The sequence below is a fragment of the Apteryx mantelli genome, chromosome 1 (assembly GCF_036417845.1).
Source record: "Apteryx mantelli isolate bAptMan1 chromosome 1, bAptMan1.hap1, whole genome shotgun sequence".
In the NCBI taxonomy this organism is placed as follows: Eukaryota; Metazoa; Chordata; class Aves; order Apterygiformes; family Apterygidae; genus Apteryx; species Apteryx mantelli.
The window spans coordinates 214,763,475-214,777,099 of record NC_089978.1 but is presented as its reverse complement, the minus strand read 5'-3'; positions in this window follow the sequence as shown (position 1 = coordinate 214,777,099).

Genomic DNA, 13,625 nt, shown 5'->3' with positions numbered 1-13,625 from the left:
ATTAAGCCACTGAATAGTTGCATGGTACTATTATTTTTAGTCACGTGAAATTTAATCATCAGCATAAAAATGCAGGGTAAGTTTTCTGTTCAACGCGTTCCACTTGTGTGCTTCAGTTTTGATACACCAGCCCATTTTACCATGTATTCCTCCACTTTCCCTTAAGCTTCCGCATATGTGCAGCCCGATTAGGTAAAAGTAGAAATATATTAATCACCCCTGACTTACTATAGTGGAGTCCATTATACGGTGTGATGCACTTAATGGTTGATATCCAATTTATCTCAGCAAATATTTTAAAGAGTTTCCCAGCTATTAAGCACCCACGCTCTACGATCACCCAGCACGGCTCAGTAACCCAACGGATTATTGTTTCGGAGAAGAGGAAGTCAGCTCCCCATGAAGTAACTCTGACTGTTGTCTCCTGCCAACTGTGGGGAGAGTGAATCCGAGGTTTGGGGACGTGCTTTTGGGGGGATTCAGCCCCGGCTGTGTGTTTGGTGGTCTCTACAAGAAAAAGGGACCGAAGACCTGATGGCAATGATATTTTCAGCTACTGCTGTGAGATTCGCCAAAGCCCACCTGCGGGGACTCTGGAGCTCATTTGAATTACAGGGACTTTTGCATGTTTTGCTTAAGACAGGCAGGTGATGTTGCTCTCACCAGGTGACAGACTACAGAAATGCCAGCAAGACCCAGCCTTCGCTCCAAATTACTCAGAGAAACAAAACAAACTGTAGGGTTTTTTTTTGATTTTCCTGTCTGGATTTGGGCAGGCTGACTGTAACCGCCTGGGACAAGAAAAGCTAAAACTTCAGCAGTGAACGCGTGCTTATTTGCATTTCACCGTAATGCAGAGATATGTTCATTCACGTCAACGTCCAGGTGCTCATGGACACCACAGTGCCGGGTTGGGATCTGGCCTTTCTGGGGGACCCCCCTGGGACTCCCACCAGCTGCCGGAGACAAACAGACACCCACTATCCTCCAATTTAGTGTACAAACCACGGGACGAGAAACTTCCAGGCCCTGCCTCAGACAGTTGCAGCCTACGTGTGACACAAGCAACAGCAGATGGGCGCAGACAGCCGGGGGAGTGGAGGGGACCGCGGGGGCGACACCAGCCAGCGTGACACTCGGGGTCTCAGCGCGTCAGCAGCCTCCCTGATGTCAAGTTTTGTGCGGTCATCACATATTAAGGTTGTATTTGGAGGGTTTTGCACTTGCTTTTCTGGCAAGTAAGCAGGGGGCCGCTGCCAACTGAGAAGCATCTTGGAAACAAGATCAGTTTTCACATCTATTAGAGTAATCATCTCGTTGTTGTCTCGTTGAAAGGTAGAGATGTAAGGGGCAGAATCCTGATCCTCGTCGCACACCATATATTTGAATACCTCTGACAGCTGCTGAGGAGCTACTACAGATTAACACCAATGTAACCAACGTCAGAATCTGCTTCTAGAGAGTCACAGCAGTTTTACACCATTGTAACTGATGGTTTAAAATCTCATTTCTTTGCCTTGAAAAGATTTCCACATACATAAAGGAGGCCCGAATCTGTACATTTCTGTGTTATTAGAACAGATCAGGACCCAAAGGATTTTGTGTATATTCCCAAGCAAATTCCTCTGTAGGATCAATAAATAACCAGGTAGTGGCAATTGAGATTACATGTTACGAATGGCATTATTAGGATTTACATTCCAGCTGCAGCTATGAAGCAAGTCAGATGAGCAAACACAATACACAGTCCCGGTCCAGTTCCCCTACTCCGTCATTTTTATAGCTCTGTGCGTGCTGCAGGTGCCAATAGTACACACATCTGACTGTAATCTGAACATTAACCTGATAGTGCACCAATACTGGGAGACGCTGCCTCAAGCAATCATTTCAAGCCTGGTTAAAGGAACAGAACGGAAGCATCAACTAAAATGTTGAAAGTTGCATTTTCTACTACAGAAAATGAGATCTGTTCAGCACTTTTTTTTTGGTTTATATTCTGTGATTTTAAAAAAAGTAACACTGGCAACTACCTTAGAAAGACTAACAGCAATGTATGTATTGTTTAGTAATGATGGGTATGAATGGCTGGGTCTACAATACCTTATAAATCTTTCATTCTATAAATGTTGGCATTATTCTTGTGTAATGGAAAGCTATATGAAGTTGGTAGACCCTTTTTTTAATGTCCAACTTATTGGGCAAGACAAAAAAGAAGTGAATTAAAGTGGAAAAAATTACTCCTCTGGAGGATTACAGTACAGCCATTTGCTGGCAAATTATTCTTATTTAAATCACATTTCTAGCTTTTAATATTGAAAATACTTTCAATCATTTAAGAGCCTTTAATTTAAGAGAGTAGATGGTAGGGGTGTAAGACAGGAGACAAGACTAGCTGATCTACCTCAGTACAAGGGCTGGACAGGATGATTTCTTGGAGTCTTTTCTGGTCTTGCATTTATATGAAACAACTCTGATAAAACCACACCTTTAAAATCACTTGTGTTCACGGTGAATGGAGATGCCCTGTTGCCAGCAAGAATAGTCATTGTATTCCAGTTCTCCCAGCCCTAAGATACAATACAGTGGAGCTGGAGTGTGTGTGGTGATGGACCAGAATCAAAAAGGTTTACCCAAGCCAGTTACCAAATAGGATGGAGGTAGTGACTAAATAAAATACAGCCAGGATTCAGTGAACCCCCCCCCGGACTATGCATTTCATAGAGATGAAAGATCATGAAAGAGATTTTGCAAAGCAAACCATAATTGCATTTTTCTGTCTCTGTTTTTGCCCCTCTGGAATTCAAGTTTCTTTCATAAAGAGGATTAATGGCAAACCTTTAAAAAGAGTTTGGAGCACGAGAAGCCAGCAGGCAAGTACAGCAGTTCCTGAGGTCTGCACGCTCACTTTCTCTTTTACAGCTCTCTTGCCTGGTTCCCCACCAAGAGGTCCGCCCGCCCCGGCGGGGAGCGAAGCACAAAAGCAGCATCTTCGCCTATGCGTGCACCCCTCGCTGCCGAAACCCGGCGCTCCGGGAACCCCCGAGCACGACCGTCGCCCGAGCCGCAGGTACGCTCTGCGTGGGCAGCTCCCCGGAGAGCGCACACAGACACAATGAGAGCCTCCGGCTGGAAATTCAAACAGAAATATGGCTGTCTACTCCAAAAGACAAACTCCTTTACAAAGGTCATCTCTGTCGAGGGAGAGTGATGGGTTACTCCCCTCTCAGAAGCGACTGCTGTTGCTCCTCCACTGAGTTACATTCATGAGCGTAGTTCCGAAAAAGGGGGGAAAAAAAAAGAGAGAGGGAGAAAAGAAAAGAGACAAAAGCTCGGCAAGCCCCCTATTCACAGAGCTAGCCCTGCACCTCCCCTTCCCTTCCTCGAGTAAAAGCAGCTTCAAAAGACATTAACGTCTTCCCCTACCTTCGTTCTCATCGGAGACAGAAGCCCTTCCATTTTGGTCCGATCCTCATGCCAAGCCTCTTCCCCCAAGTTAGTCTCTGGCGCCTCTCTCAAGCATCCCACACGAACAGGACCATGTCAAGGACCGCCCGCGACGCCCTGCCGGCAGCTCAGCCGCCCGCCAACCTGCGAACTTGCAATCCTCAGGGGTGTGAAGCGCCGTTCCCGGAGCAGCCTTCCTCCCGCTCTCCCTCGCTCCCGCTCGCTCTGCATAATCTGCCTGCAGCTATGTGTGTACCATCGCCGCTGACAAACGATCCCTGCCTTACGTAATGCGTTCAGCACAGGACGGGCGATCCCAGCCAAGCCGCGGGGATCCGGCCGGGCAGCGCCGTCGGACGGTGTGGGACTCTGCGCTGCCTATTGTGCCGCCCAGCTTTTTGTATAGGGTTTAATTGCAGCCTCCCTGGGCTCGCTCGACGCACGGCAGCTAAGAAAGCATTAACAAAACTTCACCAGTATAGGAAGGCTGTAGATTTCCTGGGTTTTACTTTAAAACGGTGTGTTCCTCATCCCAAGGTTCAGCCAAAGCAGTTTTCCCAAATACCAGCTCACAAATGCAGTTCTGAGCATTTTCTGCAGCGTGCGTTTGCTGGCAGCGAGTGGCCAAGCCCAGGCTGAAAGGGAATTCCTTTCAATTGTGAGACAGGAAATGAAAGAAAGGAGTAAAAGAGAGTGAAACAAAAGGAATATATCCTGCAAAGCTGGTCAGCAGAAGATACCCACTGACTGCATTTCTATTAGCATTTTGAGTCAGAGCAGGAGCACGTTTTTGTGGTGAATCCCTGATTGCCCCCGCTTATTGCTTTTTGGTTTCCCTCATGGAGCAGTGCGTGGATGGGATCTCTGTTGGATGAAATCTGACGGGAAAACGTGCCTCAGAGCTGCACCCCATGTGCTCCACGTGCTAATGGGCATTCAGTCCACAGGATCAGGCCAGTCCAAAGTCAACCCCCTCTGAAATGCTGACCAAGTGGACGTCAGCTGCCCAACACTGTTTTGGTCCACAGATCTGTTCCCGCTGGGGCAACACCACGTCCTAAAGCAGGCAGACATACAGCTCCCCTTCCACAGCCCAGGGGATAACGCTCCACATACAAGTACTCTGCTGCTGTTCAAAAATGAAATAAAAAAAGACCTTGTCAAACCACCGGAACATCATTCTCAGCATTACAAAATTGCTGTCTGGGAATGTCTGTTGTGTCGTATCACAAGTGGAAATTTCTAACGCCCTTTAACATTCACTCTTCTTTGAGGGCCCAAAGCTACACACTCAGAAGGAGACATTGTGTGATTAAGGCACTGGGCTTGGATTTGGCAGATCCGGTCAAACACATTCCTTGAGCTACTGTGGGGATTCACCTCATTTAGCTTTAGCCCTCCAGTTCAAGGTAGCCACCAAGGCTCCCTGCACAGCCAACAAGAGAGGTAGGCTCCTTCTCAAGGTAATTCACCTCAACTTCCCAAAGGCCAAAGTGGATTCAGCCTCAGGTCCTCCGGTCCTCTCCAGGACCTCCAGGCTCCATCTCCCCTCCATAAAGCTTCTCTCTTTCCTTTCTCATGGTTTCATCCTTTGGCTGTTCAGGACAGAGACCACCTCTGCCCACATGTAGCCTTCATGCTCAACATAGATTTCTGGAAGCTCCTCCAAAATGAAGTGGGTGCCAAGGAATATATCCATGGAAACGAATGCAGGGTGCGAAGCCTGGGATGAACACAGAGAAAGAAATGATCTCTGCCATGGAAAGACCTAGTAGAAAAGTACCCAGACAGTGACACTGGTGGGAGTGTTCGTTTAAGCCCACACTTCTCTTTTCTTCTCTGTCTCTGCCTCCTGATCCTTTTGACCCTGCAGATCTTGCAGTTTTAGGGCATTTTTCTTGTTATTCCTTATGGGGTAAAAACAGGGAGGGGAGCTGCCCCCTACCATGTGATTAATATTAATTTTAAAGTAATTATACGGTTCTTGGCAAAACTCAACAACTCCTTATTAAATGTGAATGAATCTGATTATATCATATCCAAGGTGGAGGGAAGTTTTCCTGAACTAAAGAGAGTCTGTACAACTCCAGCAGGCTCATCCATTTCTTGCTAAAATTTTTTTTTTTTTTTTTTGCAATTAGTATTCACACAATTTTTACAAGACTTTAATAAGTGGCTGAATAAATGGCATGCAAGAATTCTAGGCTATAGCAAAATACATCAACCGTGATTTTTTTCTGCTGTGCAGTGGTGTCAGACTCTGGTGGGAGGTTCTGTCTGTGCATCTGTGAAACATCCTGTCCCCTAAATTATCAGAGGAAAAAGTGTCATAAAGAAGCTAAAGAGTGAGGAGTATCTCTGGTAGTTTTGGAAAGCTCAGTCCACATGGGCAACTTGTAGTGTAATATAATAAAGTGGATGGTGCTCCCGAGGTAGCATATGAATGCTCATTCCCCTTTTAAAGCTTGGTTCTGCTTTGAACCAGGCTAAACTACAGTGTCTCATGAGGTTTCCTGTGTTATCTCTGTTTACAAGCAAAAAAAACGGTAGTTTTCCTAAAGGCCAAAACACTAATTCAGTCTGGGACGAGAAAAGCAAGCTGGGGCCTTTCTGGTTCAGCAGCACTCAAAGCCTCTGTGATCTGGGAGGATGCGGGATTTGTGCTGATGCTGCATGAGTCAGACTGGAGCCCAGCTCAGCAGGACGAGCAGGAACGGCAGAGAGGACGGTGTTGTTTTGACAGCATCCGTAGCCACAGCTCTGAGCCGCGGGCAGTGCAGGAAAAGGGAGCTTGCCCATCAGAGGGGCTGCCCCCTCGCTGCGAGGCGGCTGACCTGCAGCCCCCGCCGGTGCGGCTGGAGGTTGCTCTTGGCCCCTGTGCTTGGGATAAGCCCCCGTGCAGGGCTCTTGAGTGATGCAGTTGAGCGTAGGGCTCTGGGACAGCGAGGTCTGGCCACATCCATCTCCATCAGTGGGGCCAGCGACCCAGCTGGCTCTGCCTGAGCAAATTACGGAGCAGCTCTGGGGCTGGTCATCTCCAGCATATAAAAGCCAGCAGGTGGATGGGGGTCAGGCTTCATATTTCATCTTCCTCTATCAGGTAGGACTTGAACTCTGCTAGTGTCTAGGCAGATTGCTTTAGCCCTGTCCTTCATGTGTCCCAGGAGCAGGACATTTAACACCCGCTCTGTGCATTGCAGCCTGCTTACTAACCCCTTTCCCACTCAGAGTAGTGACTTTGCAACAGTGGGAGCTAGGAAAGTTCATGCCTCCTTTAAAATGAAAGTTTGAGCTGCTGTAGCCAGCAAAGAGGTGCTGCGATAGCATGTGCCACAGTCTGATAGTTCATTTGTCCCTTGGGCTGCAACTCATGGTGATGCTCAGATTACCGTGGACTTGTTCTGCAGCCTCTGCTTCCAGGATTTTCAGATCAAAGGCACTGCAGAGGCAAAAGGAGCATGTGAACGCTTGCTTTCTCATCCTCTTTCAGAGGAGGAGAGGAGCATTTGACTCAGAGCCTGGTCAGCTCACACCCAGTGTATCTCACTTTCTCCATCAGCAGAAGAGTGGACCTGCTTGTCTGGTTCGCACAGATGTCGCAGAGGTTTGTCCTGTCCCGGATTCAACCCATCTAATGTTAGGAGAAGCACCTAAACTGCAAATATAATTGCTCACAGCTCCTTAACTAATCATCGGAGGAAGATAGGTATCTTGAAAATCCTGTATGTTGTCGTAATCTGAACACAGGCTGGAATCTAGACAGCTGGCAAAGGTAGATGTCTGCCTTAGAGTTGAATAGCTTTCTCGGCTCTGCTGGCTGCATTGATAGATCTCCACAGACTAGAATGAGAGCTCAGACATCTAGTTGACATTTAGTCATGTATATGTAAGCATCTAAATTTAGGTGTCTCCTAATTTAGGAGCTGCATCTCAGGTATTCAGTATGGGGGAAATAGGCCAAAAAAAGCTTATATTCACAGTGAGGCTATTGGCCAATCATCCTAGAAACAGCCTGTCTCTACGGTGCATATCAAAACCCTCAACTTTCCTTCTGCTCACCCTCTGCAGATGGATCCGAGCCTGAATAAAACTTCTGTAAATTCAAACCTTCCCAAATCTTTGGGATGTGAATCCTCATGCAGGGCCAAATTACGCTGCCAGGACCAAAGAGACAGATTTGCACAACCTTGAGAGCGGAGAGAGTTTGGAGTTGGCCCCCTGGCACGCTCTGCCGCGTGAGCTGCCAATGCCAAGGGTGAGCATGGGAGAGAGGGCAGCCGTGGAGGGCTCGGGGAGCTCGCCCTTCATTCAGGGCTGCCAAAATCCAGCAATGCTGCCCCCACCGCAAGCCGGCCCAGCTCTGTGCTTGGATTTGGCCCCCGCTGAGCCGCTGGTGCTGCCTGTGCCCCCGGCTGGGACAACGGGCCCCGCCACACTGTGTTTTGTGTGCACGCGGTTTGCGGACCTCGCCGCCGGGCATTTCATCTGCCGAACAAAAGGTAGCATCAAGGTGTTGCCATGGCGACTTCCCAGCCATCCAAATTGCTATGGCATCGTATAAAGGAGGGGGAGACATCCCAGTCATACACTGGGGCTGTGCGGAAGCATTGCTTATATTTAGAACAGGCGGCGCGTGGAATACTGATGAATATTTAACACCCCGAGTGTCTTTCATGCTTGCTTTTTTTATTTTTGTTGCCTACTTTCCATAAATGCAACATTTGCCTCCAAATGATACGAATTTTTCTTGCTACCGTGCTTCTCTCTGCAGCACTTCTCCAGATTTCCCATGCATTTCATTTACCTTCTTCTATGAATAAAAGTCTAAACCAGCAGACTACGATCCCCAAAGTAGCACCCGTAAATCCAAATCAATGTCTGCAACTGGTCTGGGGTGTTAGCTAATGAACTGGGAGGTTCATGTGATCCAGTTTCCTAGTGAGGCCCTGCTGGGTTTAGACTGTGCCTTTTACAAGTCCACTGATACAACAAATGCAAACTGTTCACAGTGTACCTAAAAATGGGTAAGAGCTGCTTATGACCCACAAGAAGTAGCTCTGATTAGGGCTTTGCTTTCTTTTTTTTTTTCTTGTTAAAAATAGTCATTTTCAACAATTTCTATATGGGGGAAAAAATCTAACAACTGACTCTTTCTCCCATGCAAAACACACACCTGTAAATTTCCTGAAATTCCCTCCTTCTTCTCTCTGCCTTTTTCCCCTAAGGGGTGAAAAAGGGTCAAACCACCCAGAATCCCAGATTCTGAATATTTTATGTCCATTTCTATATGATATGATTTTGAAAAAAATGCAGGGGTGCTGGGCATGGCCATGAGTCCCACTCACTGCTGCCCGGGCTGTGCAGCTCACCCCTTCGCGGGGAGGCAGTACGAGCACCTACCGGAGTTTAACAAGCTGGGTTTTTAGGAAGGCAAAGGAAAGCGCTGGGAGTCAGCGAAACCCGTTCTGGCTGGGGTGCTCAGGGTGTAGTCACGCGCACCATCCTGGCCCTGCTCGCAATCTCGGGGTGCCTCGGGATCCCTGTCTCCAAGAGTGCAGCACGCCCAGCAAGGCACTGCTTGCGGATTATGCTGATGGCTGGGTGCTCCCTCTTTGGGGTCGCCCTACCTTTCCAGTTTCTTTTTAGCTGTAGATTGAGCTACGAACAGGGTTAGAAACTGCGATCTTTCAGCTCCTGTTCTGAAGGCATCTCCTTGCATATACAAAGCGTTGTTCTCAGAAAGGCCGTATTCTCAGCAGTAACTTTTACAGTGAAATGTGCTTTTTTTTTTACTATTTGGCGGCAGGGCATTGGGGTCTTTTTCGAGACTAGCAAAATTGCAAATGCTGCCTCGTCCCTGAAAGCTTATCTGTGTCCTTTCTGCTTGGTATCACTCCAAGGCACTGAGGCTACAGGCAGGATTCAGCTGGCAGCTTTGTCAGTGATGCAAGAGGAGGAAGAGTGCTATGCTGGGTGTATTGCATTGGCAGTGCTGAGAAACTGGAACTATGTTTATTTGTTGCTGGTATAGGGTATATTTTCAAAATATGTCAAGAAAGGAGATTTTGTTCTCCATGATAGCCAGTGCAGTCCTTTGAGATCTGCCCCATGGCTTCAGAAGGAGCCAGACCAGCCTCCAGGGAAGTAAACAAGGTACAGACTTGTACTCTTTGCAAGCTGTTCCACTGATGCAGTATTTGCATGAGTAAGTGTTTGCAAAATCATTTGCCAGCTTACCCTCATATGGCACCAGTTTTAATGAAGCCTGAAAACACCAATTACTTTTCTGGGGGGATTCATCTCTAAAGTTCGAATGACCTGCTTTTTCCACAAAAGCTAAACAAAATGATGAATATTAGGGTATCAAGGTATTACTAAGATTACTTTATCCGCCTTCCAGTTTTTGAAGGTAGCTGTAAAAAAATAAGTCTTAGGTCTCTGTACAAGGCTGAGAGATAGTAACTTACACAAAGCCAGCTTAGAGGTCTGTCCTGTTTAACAGCACCATGAGGGTCTGGCCATTCTCCTCCAACCACTGGAAAGCACTTAGCTTCACAACACACCAATGATCTCGGTCATTACTGTTATTATTCCCATTAAGTCAACGTGGAAGTTTAGGAAAAAAACCTCTCTCTCTATCACACAAATAGTGTGCAGCCAATTGGAGAGCAAGAGATGGGATCGCTACGCTAGGAAGAGGTCTAGGATGCAGGATCTGGCTCAGTGGCCTGGGCAAGGCTCTGGCCACGTTGTTTCTCCTTTCCTTCATCCCAGCTCACCAGTATTTTGAGGATCCATAGATGAAAAAATGGAGCTGTAGAGATGAGGTTTATAAAAGTAATAGCTGCTGTCCAGAGTTTCTGCCCAGCAGAATGGCCTCTGGCTCTCCTGACTCCCAGCTGTGTGCGTAACCACGAGGCTGAGCTTCATACTTTCAGTTTTCGGACAAAAAGCATGCTGTAAGTATGATGGCACTTTCTTCCCAAAGCAGTAACTGGAACTGTGTTTTCCTTTCTCTGCTAGGTATGTTTGCTGTTCTGGGTGTTAACAGTCAAAACACACACAAAGCCTTTTACTAGAGCATCAGGTCTGTATGTGCGTTTTCAACAGTCAAACAGATGATTTATTAATCTACTTCAGTAACCGTTCAAACAGGGCATGGCGTTCACTACAGTGTAGAGAGCCACAAACACTAAGTGTGTTTGGTTTGCTAGAACAAATCAGCAGAACAGAATGAAAGAAAAACTGTTTTTCCAGAGACCAATGTAAAGGACTCTGCCGCCATCTGTGTTAATATCTCTGTCAAATAAAACACTCTTTCTCAAAACTGCAACTCTGGTGAAGCATAGCTATTATGGTTTCTGTTAGAAACCTCTTTACAACCATTTTATATCTGTAGAAACACAACCTGTGATGCAAGATGACTTCCAGATACTCTGTAAATGCTTAAAGATTCATTTCCTTCTCTATAGACGTCTCCCTATGCATGTATTGGAAGAGAAGGCCCAGCTCTCACAGGCCAGGCAAAGCATTAAATGAGAAATAGCCATTTCTCTGAAGTATAATGTCATTACAACTGTGCAAATCCTGGACTTTGGTCATTCTGGACTGGGGAAATGGGAGCCAGAGAGGCAATGAACTGGAGCGCTTGGAATAAAGCAGAAATGGAACATTGTGGAGAGGAGAAAGGATCTGGCAGAATACAAAACAATAATAATAGTTTGGGGTAGCCCAAGAGCAATCCAGTAAAATACATTTTCTGCTGAGATTATTTAATCCCCTGTTAAGTTTAGGTTAATTTTGAAGCAAACCAGAACCCAGTATGAAAAGAGAAACTGAAGACTATCTGTCTTCCAAGATGTCAGTGCAGTTTTGGTCCCTCTGAGGGTGAGGGCCGGGAGAGAATTTTGCGGTTGCCCAATTCTCAGGAGATACATTTGCATGAAAAAGCATGGCCCTTGCAAACAGGAGGACTGCATCCCTTGCTTGATGGAGACAAGTTGCCTCTCAGGATGTGGCCAGGCACCCAACACCAGGTCCCGGGGAGACCCAACAACTGCACCGGTCCCAGCAAGGCTCTGGCAGGGGTCTTCCCTCACAGTTACTCCCCTAACTCCCGCCATGCAAAATTCCCCAAATCAGCATTTGCCTCAGTATTTCTGAGACTTGTAAGCCCTCCCATGTTGTGAGGTATGTAACACCTTGCTGATGTGATTATTAGCATCCATCTCCATTTAATTTTTCACTGCTGTATTTCCAAGCTAATTTAAAGCTACCTTTTTTGAAAGATTATTCTGTCTGCTAATAAATCTCTCTGACAGACCTTTTCCCCCCCATGATGATCTCACATTTTTCTCCCTCTTACATGTTTTTATCTTGGTTTGTCCAATCCGTAATGAATCCCGCCCCAGTCTGTGGCCCATGCACTGTTTGTAAACTTGGAGGCAGCATGTTACCGCAGTCCTGGCTCTTGGCTACCCGTGCATTTTTCTCTCAAGCCATTGTCTCATATGATTCTTTCTATCTCTGTTGGCATTTCTTGCCTCCCTGTGCCTTCTGACATAGGCGACAGATACCCCTCCCTTATAGCTCAACTGGGAGCCCTGTGCCCCCAGACGCAAAAGCTGTCTTCTGCTGATGCCAGTAGCTTGTTCCTGCCGTATGCTGTAATGGATACTTCTAGCCACATATATCTGCCTGCTTCATTAGCTGTCTGTAAGCTCCTCCTTAAGTTACAACCCTCTGTGAGCTCCAGGCCTCCTGGGGGATTGACTCCTGTTCTCTGGCCAGCGATCGTCCCCTTCATTATATCCCCGCTGCAGCTGCTTTGCAGCTTCATTGTCTTTAGAAAGGAGGTGAGGGCTACCAGACGAAAGAGATTCAGAGATCTGGGATCTCCTCTTGCTTCCTTGCCATCTACTTTTCTGGAGTAGATTCATTCAGCTCATTTCAACTCTTTGTCCTCTCACACCTTCCACCACTTAGATTTATCCCTTTGGGGCAACGATTAACTCTAAGTGTCTGCCAGCCCCTTTCAGGTGCTACTCTCACAGCATGGGTCGCTCTCATACAGGTAGTCTTCTATGAATATTTCTGACCCTAGGTCTCCTCACTGCCTCATTTCTCCAGCTTTACTGGGCTAATGGGACATTTATCAATCTCCCAGAACGTCAATAAAGATGCAAAATGATGCATAGCATCATCCTCCTGCACAGCATCCTCAGCAAGGCACAGGAGAGCTTCCACATATAATGAATGCAGATCATCAGCCTGTTTTCAATCTAAGCAAAAATCTCCACTTACATCAAAGCCTCATCTGAATTAATATTTAATGCTTGAATTCATACCACTATTAGATGCCATTAAAATTCAGGGACCCCCATCTTTCTTCAGCTGGGAATAACAACAAAACTGGCAGAGCAGGGTCAGTCTTCAGAGGTGGAATTTGTCTCAGCTAACTTCAAACATCTATGGAGTTGCTGGCTCCAGCTTAGCTGGTTCATTATCATATCTTTATAGTGAGTGAGGCGCAATGGCTCAGTTCCCTTGACCTACGTTAGGATAAGCTGATGTATGTCCTAGCTACCTCACAATAAATGTGCTTTTCTTGCTTCCCATGCTGCAATCCTGGCAGACATAAGGATGAAAACAACTTGTGATGGTCCCTACTCATTATCTTAACACTGTGGTGATTGCTGGTCTGAATTATCTTCTACATAATAAGAATGGCAGCCACAACAACAGTGGAGCCAAGCTTTTTTTAATAGTGTCAGATGATATATAACAAGGGGCAAAAGCCAGGAATTGTGTCTTGGGGAGGTTCAGATCAGAACTTCACCAGTCGTCTGAAACTTGCCAGTTGGCCATGACTTTTTCAAAGATAATGGACAGCAACAATAAGTTCATTAGCTAATTCACTCCACACTAAAGTCTTTGCATCACCTGGATGTACTGATTCGTGGAAATCCAATTTTTCTAAGTGTTTTCTCACTTGCTTTTCATCTGCTATCACATTTGCAAGGTCATCATTACTTCTTAACTGTCCTTCCCTCTTCACCTTACTTTGCTTATTAAAAGCAATTTAAAGGGCAGTTAAGCATAGTTCTGCAAACACACTATTCAAGGTCTAAGGCAGATCAAATTTAGTCAAAGAAAGAAATCTGTTGCGGGTACAGAGGGGA